The following is a 12,380-nucleotide window of genomic DNA, read 5'->3' as shown; positions in this document are numbered from 1 at the left end:
CTGGGTGCATCTGGTCCCATGGCAAGCACAGAGAGACTCCTTTGTGAGCATCCACAAAGGCAGAGAAGGAGAGAGGGAAGGGGAGAAAGAGGAGCTCTACTGGCCTTTCTTTATAAACCAATTCAAAAGGACTCTCTCTTCGGGAGTCCATTAGAATAGCAGAGTGTCTTCTTCAGTCGCAGAGAGGGACAAACAAACGTGCTCTGTGGCGGCTGCCAAATAACCTTGGCCGCCACTATTGAAAATGGTGCTCAATCAAAAGAAAGCAGAGAGAGAGAGAGAGAGAGAGAGAGAGAGAGAGAGAGATTCTGAGGGGAGAGAAAGCTGTGTGAAGCAGCAGAGGGAAGCGATGGAGACTGTGAAACGGGAATAAATAAAGAAACTGAGAGGAGGAGAAGACGACGAGGATGAAAGAAAAGGAAATGGAAGATAAAAGCAGGAAAGCAATATCTTATTAATTTGGAAGGACAGTTGAACTGTTTGATAGTCGCAACATCAAGTAAATCAAGGTGAGGGACAGTTCACCCCAACATATGGACAACTTGGAGTGCTATTCAGCACTCTAGATTATTTTTGGTGTGAGTTGCCTACTTTTGGAGACGACTTTATCAAATTTAGTCAACTTCATACTGCGTTTTGAGTTTTTCCAGGTTTTGTTTTTTTCTTATTTCATATTGCATGTAGACGTAGTGATGGTTTAATAGTGCCATTGGCCTCTCGTCATCGTCTCTGACTATTGGGAAGTTAGTCTGACCCCACTTCTAGCTTAGGATTTCGCTACCTTTGCTATATATATATATATATATATATATATATATATATATATATATATATATATACATATATATATACATATACATACACATGAATATATACATACATATTGATATATATAAAGATAGGGAGGTACAGCACAGGAGATCAATAGATGCCCTTAAAAGAAGTCCCAACAGGCGCTGGCATCAGAGTTGATTTGAACCTGTAATGGAAGCCTGAAAAGGATTCGGCTGCAGAATAAAGGAGGGGCCGAATGGGGGAGAGAGGGAGACGGGAAATAGATGGAGAGGAAAGGAGCCGTCGAGTTAAGAGAAAGAAAGGGCAAAAAGCTGGTATTGTTGAGGAAAGTGAAATTTAAAAGTGTTTCCGCCTTCTCCCCCACTCGCCCCGCTTCCCCACCCCGTGGCGGAGAGGAAGAAATCACACAAAAAAAACAGCGTCAATGGAGGAAAGCTTTCAAACAAACCCGTAAAGTTGTTTTGCTGTGGCCCGGTGTACATCCTCCTCAGCATCCCTGCAAGACTTTACTACGGCAATTAGGGCTTTATATTTTCAGGGGAGTTTTAATGCCATTTCAAAGGAAGATTTAATTAACAGTCAGCTTCAGCGTTTTTACACCAATTTCACACACCTTCAGTGACAGTAATTGCTTCGGGGTTATACGAGAAATGTTCAAAGAACAATATCTCGTCATAATTGAAAAAAGGAGTTCTATTTTAATATTCTTGTATGCAAACAGATGTGTGTTCCGTGTATTTGTGTGTGTGTGTGTGTGTGTGTGGTGGAAAACGCACTGACCTCTGCTTTTTTATTCATCTTGTCGTTTTCTTTAAGCGTGCAAATAGATGACATACATATGATTTTATTGTATGAGATCATAACAAACATATACACTGAAGACGTCTGTACCGGTCGGTTCTTTGCAAGCGATTCTAACTGAACTGGAACCAACGTGCTCATGATTGTGGTCCCGTGGTCCTGTGGAACATCAGATTTCCACAGGACTCTGTGCCGGCCGTTCCCAATGAAACTGCATCGTGAATTACGTAACGTATTGTATGCTTGTGATGCATCTCAAATCAAGTTTTAGATGATTCCAAATCACAGCAGTTTGTGTATTTCTACTTTTGTCACCTAAACATAAACAAGCACATTCATTGCATGTTGGTTTAGTTTAGTTTAAAATCAGCTTAAGCCAATTTTTTTTTTTCAATGACATTTTTAACTAAACCTAATCGAGTAGTTTTACAGCGTTTTCAAATAGTTTTAAACTGGTCCCGGGGAAATATGTTTAGTTTTAGTAAGTGCAGTTTACGGAATTGTCAGCTCTGTCAGCGCTTTTAGCTCGTTCAGCGCTGTTAGCTCGTTCAGCGCTGTTAGCGCTGTTAGCTCGTTCAGCGCTAACAACAAACACGAGAGTGGAATCGATCTTCTCACGTAACTCTCCGCCGGAAAGCGAACACGGTGCTGTGTTGGAACACGTGACACCATCAGTACTCATCCTGACTTGTTAAGGAAGTGTATACGTCTCAAAATATCAGCAGATCTCCTGGTCACATACAGTATGTCTGACGATAACTATAATATTGTAATATATTTCTGATTCGAAATATCTCAAAGCCTAATTATTACAAAATAATCTCATTGCTTATCAAAAATCCAAACCTTTATCCATCATTGGGGGCATTGTCGTTCCTGCTCTTGGTCCTGTTGTTTGGAGACAGTTAATAGGACATTTTTTCTGATCATCCCAGAAGAATCCAATTACAGCTGTTGGGAGATCAGCGAGATTACAGTGTATCTGAGAAAAACAATCAGAGCCTATCTGATTCCCAGCTTTAGCGGGAGACACGTCCCTGTAATGACGTCTTTCTTCCTCCCTTTATCTCCTCACACCTCCATCTCTCTCCCTCCTTTTGCTCTCTTATTTTGTCTTTCCGTTTCGCTGTCTCTCTCTGTATTTTTTTCAGTTCCCCTTTTTGTCTCTTACTCCTTTTCTCTCAATTCCCTTCTCTGCTGTTCTTCTGATTACACCATTTTCTCCCTTACTTTTACACGCACGCACACACACACACACACACCCTTCCTTTTTCTTCCATCACATAGTCCGGCATACTGGGGATTACTGCGGCCGGCCTGAAGGTGGTGCACATACACAGAGAGCTGAGTGTGGCGGAGCGGGCGCTTTTTCTTCTTCTTCCACCTCAATAATGAAAATATCACAGCAGACCCGTGGGTCGCAATGACCTTTGAAGAGCGCTGAATTTTCGCATCGTTTGCCCGTCTCACCCGGCCCCCTTTACTCCGCCCCTGGGCCACGTGGCTCAGCAACCACAGCACTGAGAGCTCGTAGATCCATACCACCGTGTAAATAATTGATCAGCAACTGAAAAAAAAGGGGGGGGGGGGACAGTATTCTGTGCAAAGAATGCCGATGATGGAGACGGAAGAGAGTAGACGGACATGACGGGAAGATTATTTCTGGCCATGAAAACGTGTCGAAAACGCTGACAAAGTCTCGAACTTTAAAGGATAAAACCCGCATCGTCTCCATTTCAATCCACTGCGTATCCAAATGCTGCCAAAAAATGTCAAACACTCCATAATCAAAGGAGCAGGAGCTTGAGGTACATATGATGACATCACTCCTGACTGCTGGTCCATACACTGTGAGGGGGGTGGGGGGCAGGAGATATATACTTATATGATCCATGAAGTGTCTCGAGGTGTTTATGTTCTCCTGTGTTTCTCGCTTTCCATCTTATGTCACTTGTACACAGAGCAGATTTGACAGATTTTTTAAATAAATTTCCCTTGGGGTGGGGGGGCTTTTATTTATAGTTTTTATATTACATGCAAACCAAATAGCAATCTGAAAGTATTGCTAGATGTCAAATGTCCTGCACACAGACAAATTAGACTGGGTATGAATTATATATTTTTAAACCCATACAGATATATCCGATTATGGATATCTAAATAAAGACAACTAATACTAAGTACTGATGATTCTGCTCATTATTTCCTAGGTGTGGTGATAATTCTTGGCATTTCTTAAAATGTCAGAAAAACTCCTTTTGTTTTATGACACCATTCCAAACCAAATGTCAATCTTTGCTTTAGTAGACCAAAAACATTATACTAACATATTTGACAACTTGGAACTGCTGATTATTTTTTGCCATTTTTACAAAAAAAGTAAAAAGCACCTCAGCTCTGTTGCCAAACCATAACTTTAATTTCCTTCTGATTCATATATTATGAAGTACACAAGTGCAATAAAAACTACCTGTACCTTGTGCACAATCTCACCTTTCCCATTGATTCCCTCAAGCGTTACTTGATTTCAGTAACGCTAACAACGCCCCAATCTATTTTAATCCAATTTGTCATAATCCTGTTACATGCAATCTGTTTCTGGCCGACCTCGGTGACCTATAGCGAGTGATCTCTGATGATCAATGTGTTGTATTGTTGATCGGCGGTAAAAGGTCAGAGGTGGATGATAGACGTCAATGATCATCTCCACTTGACACGTTTTACTCTTCCTCTCTTCTTCTTCAGTTTCACACCAGAACAGCACCTGACGCACTTTACATTTGTGTTACTTATTTCTTCAATTTCGCGCTGAGTACTGACTCAGAATTTAGTGTCCACACTCGTGTCTTGAGTCTCGACTGCACAGCGAAACATATTGTGTGAAGCATGCCAGGCTTTATCCCTGCATGCTTCATTACTATGTAATGATATTCATGAGCTGGGCCTACCGTACGGCCATGTGAGTGTCATATGTGTGTGTGTGTGTGTGTGTGTGTGTGTGTGCGTGTGTGTGTGTGAGTGTGTGTGTGCGTGTGTGTGTGTGTGTGTGTGTGTGTTTCATGCTATAGATCCAGCCAGCGTCTCCTCGGGGCCATTTGGCTGAGGCCTTAATGACCGATGCCCGAGCTAATCCCCCCGGGGGAACACGCTGCACTCCTTTGAGGGCGAAAAGGCTCTGATGAGGCCTTTGAAGGAATGTCACACTGTACGCCGCCTCTGGCTGACCCACGCACACACACACACACACACACACACACACACACACACACACACACACACACACACACACACACACACTGTGGGGCCCTCACAGTAGGGGCCGCAGTAATAGGCACCCTGCCATCTGGAGACCCTGTCCAGGGGGCCGTAAACAATAGAGCCCACTCAATATGGCATCATCGGTGTGCATAAATATATGTGTGTGTGTGTGTGTGTGTGTTGTTAATATAACAGGGGACATCACCGGATCCTAAACCAATGTTTTCTCACCCCCTGCATCCGCCCCGAGGCTGTTAGGTGCTGCTTCTCTTAATACATTCTGAATAATGTAAAAACTCACTTATTCAATACGTAAAAAAAAAAAAGAAGCTGGACAATGTGTGTGTGTGTGTGTAACATGTACACCGTAGCGCCATTTCCCCCTTTAAGTCTCTCTGCTGCTTTCTGTCTCTTGGTCTTGATGCGGTATTTTAAAGTGATTTTTTCTTATCAAATCTAGTTTTAATTTCTTGAGCGTTATTGCCCGGTCTGCGCCGTGTCTCAGCAGCATCCCTTTGTAATAGCTAAATCAAGAGCAGGATCTTTTGGTGATTTTCTTTAAGGTGCGGAATACTAATAACCATTTATCCTTTGTCCCTGTTCCATATATGAAAAAATAATTGTCATAACCAAATCTCGCGCCCCCCCCCCCCCCCCCCCCCCCTCCCCCCCAGGGCTTTTATGAAAATCAGATCTAGAGAGCACCTAATTAGGCGTGATTCGCGGTAAAGGAAGGGGAAAAGAGAGGAATGTGAATAAATTGAGGAGAGAGCGGAGCGACAGACTGGTGATTAATGTGAAGGCTGTGATGCACGTCGACGGGGAGACAAACGAGAGGAAGGGGAGAGCTTCTTTCTTTGAGAAGGAAAAACGAGGATGCGGACCAACATTTCTGGACTGATCTCGTACACACCTGTGTTATCCAACCTTTTTGGGCTCGTGACCCCCTCCAGACCAGGCTACCTGTGGCCCTTTGGCATGGGTTAAATATGTTCATGGGTTACATCCAGGTCATATTCAGCCCCTTGATTTATCTGAACAATCCTTAGAGGCCTGAACATTTAAAATTATACAAGCATAAAAGCAAAGACTAGAGGCACATAAAAAAAAAAAGAAAATGTAGATTTTGTGCAATGTCATTATTTTGTTCTTCTTGTGTCCACTTGGAGATCCGAGTTGGGAAACTCTCTTCCGAACCGCATGATGTACTTTGCAGCTAACCAGGAAATCAAATGTGCAACCACGACACATTGCTTTTTGATGTTGTCTGATTGATTCATATCTACGGCCAGCGTACAGCCCGGCATGTTAAGACACATTTCCCAGTCTGGCTAATGGTTGTGCTAAACGGACTCACTGGCCACGATGGGAGCTCACCTCATGGTTAGGCGTGTAACCAAGTGGCTGGTTTGCTGGCAGGCTGCAGCTCCTCGGTGCTGCTCCTCTGGTTCGGCTGCGGTGCTAATTGATGGAAGGAAATGCAGGAGTCCTCCCCCCCCCCCACCACTAAAGGGAGTCTCTTCTCTTTCTCTGTCTGATTCGCCTCATTATAAAGCAAATGTTCACACACGGTACACAAACTATTCCCTTTTAGATGGGGAAACGTAAGCTGGAGATGTAGCCTTTACAGACATTTCTTTATAGATATTATCTCGTTAGTCGTTTGTAAATGACAGATGTGCTGATGACTGTTCAGACCAATGTTGTAACATTATATCCCAGTGGCTGGCTTAGCAATTGGTAGGACTGGGAAACACCCCCATTGGGCTAGGACCAGTTGACTGTAGGCCAGTCCACGGTAGGGGAGGAAACGCATGGCCCCTCCCCAAAGTGGTACAGTCCAACTTGACGTGACATGTACACAAAATGGAGAAAGAGGAAAAGGATGAGAAACCAAAATACTGGGAGATACACGTCGTGGGTATAGGTGCCATTTAAAGCTTGGGTAGTCTTCAAAATGTTTATTTGTTGAAATTCAAATGCTCTGAAAACACACTATTACACAGCTGATATAAATGTTCAATAACTCATAAGTGGAGGCAGCTGTAGGAATATATAATGAATGACAATAGAGTCATTCATGTAATCAGATAAAAAATGATCATTCAACATAACCACAATACTGTACATTATTAAATGCTTCTATCTGCCAAAGTAAAGTGCAGTGTTGGTTTTGAAAGAGCTCCACACATAAAGAGTCATGTGTGTGTTGTTGTCCACAGCTACAGTGTCGTTGTTGTAAAGTCTATAGCATTGGATCTGATCTCTCCCGACACCCTTGCATTCCAACGGAGCAGTCCACAGGAAGTCACAGCGTGTCCCGCTTACCCACAATGCCTCTGGTTGCCCCCCGATCAGCAGCAGACCCCGCGCGTTCGTTAGAGGCGCGGCTCCTCCTGCCGCCAACTCCGGGGAGTGATCGGCGTTCCTTTTTTTTCTAGGTCACTGGTTCTGCGATGCTCCGAGCACACTGGGAGCCACTGGGAGCCACTCGTGCTCCTGTTCTCCCTCCGCTGGGGCAGGAGCCAGCCGCATCTCCAATTAAAACGCCCTCCGACCGGCTACACCCATCCGCCATCGGATCTGGAGCAGTCATCTCGCATTCAGACGTCTTCCCTCACACTCTGTACCCAGAGTCCCCGAAGATGCCGGTGGAGAGACAAGGAAAGATTGTTTCCTGATTGCTGGCAAGAGGAAAAAGGGGGAAGCTTTTTGAAATATTTAGCAGCGAAGCGGTCTCGCTGGAACGAGGAGGTTTTGTTTTGTTTTATATTTGATGGTGGTAAACTTCGGAGGTACACAGGTCTTCCATTTAAATCACTGAGATGTCAGAGTCGATGAGAATTCATCGTGCCTCCGCCGCATGACTTTTTCAAGACTGCTGCGACTTGGGAAAGACGGCGGATGTTTACATGGCAGCTGCTCGCGAGGGAGAAGGTCTAATTTATGCAGCAACTTACTGTTTGACTCACAGGATCAGAGCTTCCCAACTCCTATAAACTGCAGCTCAGGAGTTATTTGATGTTGGTGATGTTTTTCAGACCAGAGAGCTACCGTTTCTGTAATAATGGCACATCTAGATTAAAGGGTATACATTCGATGTTGCTTATTCTTCCAGTGGTGTTACCAATTTAACATTTTGTTTGGCCTTTTCACGTCACTGAGTCCGTCCATGTTTTATAGTCAATGCTCCGACTTTTCACTGCGACTGAAAACTCCCTTTTCACATTACACATTGGATCCATTGGTAAAGTGAAAAATTATTATAGCAACGATCAATATTATTTTGCTGATCCACCACATTTGTTTTCATGGAGTCAGAGACAGCAAGGATTTTAGAAATACTGAGGTTGCATGTTTTGGCCCCCCAACCCCAGAGCGCCAGACTTTGAAGGAAATATAGGACATAAAGGCCAAACGGTAGAATAATAACTTCCGAGTCCGTCACGAGATGCGATGGGGCCCAAATGTACTTTTCCCCATTGACTTAGATTGGGAAAAAAGACATCAGTAGCCCCGAGGAGAATTTCTTTGGGCTTAATTTGGTTAATTTATTTTGGCTTAATCAAGTTTGAACACATGATTAGCCCTTAAAATGATTAGGTCCTAAAAGTTGTAAAATGAACTAAAAGCCAAATCCAGAGTTCTTTTCCTTCCTCTGTCCACGTGAAGGAGCCCGAGAACGAGGCGGTGTTAAAGGAAACGTGGATGCGCTTGTTCTGTGGGCCCTAAATGTGGAAGATTTTCAACATTCATAGAATTGAACACGCTGCACTGCATCCTGTGCTCTCCCTCAGTTTTTCCAGTTATTTTGGATGTTTCCTAGTTTGTACATTTAATTGCTGTAACTTTGACATTGTTTGAAAACTTTCTGCCATGAATACAATTCTGGATACAAAATCCTTTTTTTTCGAGTCTAGTTGCTATCATTTGATTATGGAAAAAACGCCTATAAAACAGCTGCACTTATTCTTTTATTCCCACCCTCCCAGGTATGGACGACCCAGCTGTGAGCCGTGATCTGCTGTACACTGTATGTTTTTAACTGGAGCACGACATCCGTTTTCTTTGTTATTATATATTTCTGTCTACATGGTAGTTATTGAAAGAGTATCGCAGGACTCCAACATCTGGTAGCATCATGATGACCTGAGATTCTGTTTATGGTTCTACTGCTCTCCCTTTCAAAGTCAGTGTAACAGCATCCTGATGCACACAGCCGGGCCCTGGGAACGCTGTGGAACAAGAAGTACAACAAAAAGGGGGTTAGTCTCCATCTGATGGATTCACCTCAGCTAACCTGTTAGGAACAGATGTCTCTCCTACACACCATTTGGACTGGGACACTTTTTTTTTTAAATCACCTAATTGTTATTCATTTTGAAAAGGCTTCAGATGTTCAAACTCCAATGAGTCTCCTCCACAGTTTGACGAAGCCTCGGGACTTTCTGCTGTGGAAAAAACTTTTCCCTTTGAACTCACACCCAGTGTGTGTTTGCATGATTAGCACACTTCAGTGTGAATGTAACTGAACCGCCATCGGACGAGTACTTATGAATATTTAGTCGTCTTCTCTTACAGTATATGTGGGCGCAGAAAATCTTACATTATCAAGGTTTCTACTCAACGTGTTATTAATGCATTACAAGAACACAACTGACCATCAGTTTGATGACAGTATGAGGTGAGATAGATGTCAACATTTGAGAAATATTATATTATTTTTATAATTCCACCTATATTGCCCAGCACTAAGCAGAGGTAACTTACAATTATATTTACCCATGTACTCTATTTTGCCTTACTATGCTACTTCCTCTTTGTTTCCAAGATGAGATTTCAGAGGAAAATATTGTATTTCTTTGAGACTGTGTTTATTCAACAGCTGTAAACACTACTGATTTTACAGAATTGTTTTATTTTGTACAGTATTTTGTGTTTATTTTGAATACTGAAAGTAGCTTGATATTTTGGTGATATTTTCAACCAACACGAGAGGATGTGCTCGGTACAGTTGTTTCGCTCAGTTATAGTTATACGTATTATTGTCTTATTGTCTTGGTGTGCAAACAAAGAAAATATAAATGAGAAGAGAAAATATAAATGTGAACAGAAAATATTGGGCCAAGTGGTATGCGAGATTTGCTGTTGACAGACAGAGAGATGCATACACACACACACACACACACACACACACACAAACATCCAACAACATAATCCCCTAGTCATGCAATAATATATCATATATAAATGATCAAACACTCTGGACGGAATATTTAATACATATGACTATTTCTTTATGATGCAAATCTTTTATATTGTTCTAAAAATCCATGTAGTTTGTCTGAGATCAAGCACCATTGTTAGAAATACCTCGAGATCCAGAAGAATAACAACACCAACCATACACCCACACACAGCATAGTGAACCCATAAATACTTGGAACATTTTGACAGTATTGTAGAAGAATTCCTGCACGGCACCACATGCTATAGCTGCACTACAAACAGCCCTGAATCCACGTCTGCCCTATTAGAGAAGCTGCACGGCCGAGGCAGCAGCAGAGATGAAGGGCCATCAGGGGAATTCATCCCTCCCTCCATCCAACCATCCATCCATCCGACGCTATTGGGGGAGGCTGCCTCCACTAACAGCCTGCTCCGAGGCAAGAGGCAGGGGCTTCTCATCTAAATATTAATAATGCCTCCGTGGTGCGCCCACATATAAAAACGAAAGAAGGGAGAAGACAGGGGTGGAAGGGCAGAATCTAATTAAAAAGCTGGCTAATAACCTCAGCATTCTGGTATCATCGTGACGCGACGGCCTCGGCCATGGCGGCTTGGAGCAGGTCCATAAAGGAGGAGAAGAAACCCAGGAGTGCTTTCCATTCACCGGCTGAATGGACTGAAATTGAAAGCAATCTTGCATTTATAAACACTTACAGAAAGCATAGAATTGTCTGTCTCTGTGATTTGTTGGGAGGCAGGTAAAAAATAAATACTAATGTTGTCCTTAAAACTAGATAATGGGTTTTTCCATTCGTGAGCCACGCATTATGCTAATATGATACGCCTGTATCTGTCATTTACTTTGAGTGTTTGCCTTTGTACTCTGCAGCCTTTGTATACGTGTATGTGTGTGTGTGTGTGTGTGTGTGTGTGTGTGAATGGGCTCATGCATGCACATGCGAGTATGTGAACGCATGTGAGTGACTGTGTGTTTTTTGTGCCGCGTGTGTTGGCTGCATCCCCAGTTTTCTATCTTGTTTTTGGGGCCACTGATAATTCCACCATTTACTAACTGGAAAATAGCTAATTAAAACCCACTTCAGCTAACAGGCTGTCTGGGACGACGCTAATGTCGCTGTGTGCTAATGCCTGCTTGCCATTTCCACTCCCGTACACCATAATCAGCGCCCCCCCCCCCCCCCCATAATCATCTGGATGGAGGGAAAGCTGCACTGTGAGTACATACAGGAGTCCACTGTGTTTCCACCGTGCTATTGCCGGTGTATTTGAGTATCTTAAGGACTCTTATTGGTCGTTTGCAGCCTTGTTTCTTTAATGACGCCCCCGCTGTTGAAATGTTACCGTTCAGAGGAATGCCAGCAGCGATGAAAAGGGAGCTGAAAGCTGCCGCAACCAAAACCGCCGACCAACCACGCGGTGCGTTTGAAATAAAACATATGCAAACCTTCCAATGTGAGAGAAACTTTTGTTATGGAAAAACTCATGTTTTGGAATCCCCAGCATATATAATCAGGTCCATCAGCATTTTAAGTATGAAGGTGTTGTTATGCCTCAAAATAAGCGGCAGCCCTTATCAATATAGATCAAGTCAAATACTAAACCTGTTCCCCTGTAGAAAGGCTCATCAAAATGACCAGCTGTATGTGAATGAAAGCTCCTTGTGAAATTCTGAATATTCTCACCTTTTAGAGGCTTCTGAAAATCATTGAACGGCACAACCCGAGAGGATAAGTTCCCTTTTTGGTCAAACTGCTCACCGCTCCACATCCACATTAGGCCAAAGAATGGACAATGCTTCATAGTAAAAAGGGAACTCTCTCTCTTTGGAAGCCCATGGCAGCCTTTGGAAGCCCATGGAAGCCTATGGAAGCGTTTGGAAGCCTATGGAAGCCGTTGGAAGCCTATGGAAGCCGTTGGAAGCTCATGGAAGCCTATGGAAGCGTTTGGAAGCCTATGGAAGCCGTTGGAAGCCTATGGAAGCCTTTGGAAGGCCATGGCAGCCTTTGGAAGCCTATGGAAGCCTTTGGAAGCCGATAGAAGCCTTTGGAAGGCCATGGCAGCCTTTGGAAGCCTATGGAAGCGTTTGGAAGCCGATGGAAGCCTTTGGAAGCCTATGGAAGGCAATGGCAGCCTTTGGAAGCATGTGGAAGCCTTTGGAAGCCTATGGAAGCCCATGGCAGCCTTTGGAAGCCTGTGGAAGCCCATGTGAGCCTTTGGAAGCCTATGGAAGCCTTTGGAAGGCAATGGCAGCATTTGGAAGCCTGTGGAAGCCTATG

The 12,380-nt window shown here is 43.5% G+C and overlaps 1 protein-coding gene and 1 long non-coding RNA gene across 3 annotated transcripts in view; one reads left to right on the top strand and one right to left on the bottom strand.

The window, feature by feature from the left end:
- Positions 1–8,946, top strand: part of cep76 (centrosomal protein 76) — a 22,951-nt gene extending 14,005 nt beyond the window's left edge. Inside the window, exon 14 of the transcript XR_004609088.1 lies at positions 8,847–8,946. The gene's annotated coding sequence lies outside the window, so the exon portion shown is untranslated. The remainder of the gene's footprint in view (positions 1–8,846) is intronic.
- LOC117728083 lies at positions 6,777–12,171 on the bottom strand. 2 transcript variants are annotated; one of them, XR_004609090.1, is made up of 4 exons: positions 11,787–12,171; positions 10,647–10,759; positions 7,815–9,089; positions 6,777–7,538 (listed from the first exon to the last, which is right to left on the bottom strand). It is a non-coding gene; the product is annotated as an uncharacterized LOC117728083 (long non-coding RNA). The 2 variants fall into 2 exon arrangements; XR_004609089.1 differs by lacking the exon at positions 10,647–10,759 and having other exon boundaries at positions 11,787–12,168.
- Positions 12,172–12,380: the final 209 nt, after the last annotated feature.

Source organism: Cyclopterus lumpus, chromosome 25, assembly GCF_009769545.1.
Source record: "Cyclopterus lumpus isolate fCycLum1 chromosome 25, fCycLum1.pri, whole genome shotgun sequence".
Classification (NCBI taxonomy): domain Eukaryota; kingdom Metazoa; phylum Chordata; class Actinopteri; order Perciformes; family Cyclopteridae; genus Cyclopterus; species Cyclopterus lumpus.
Note: the sequence above shows the minus strand (reverse complement) of the source record. Positions and strands in the feature narration are given on the sequence as shown.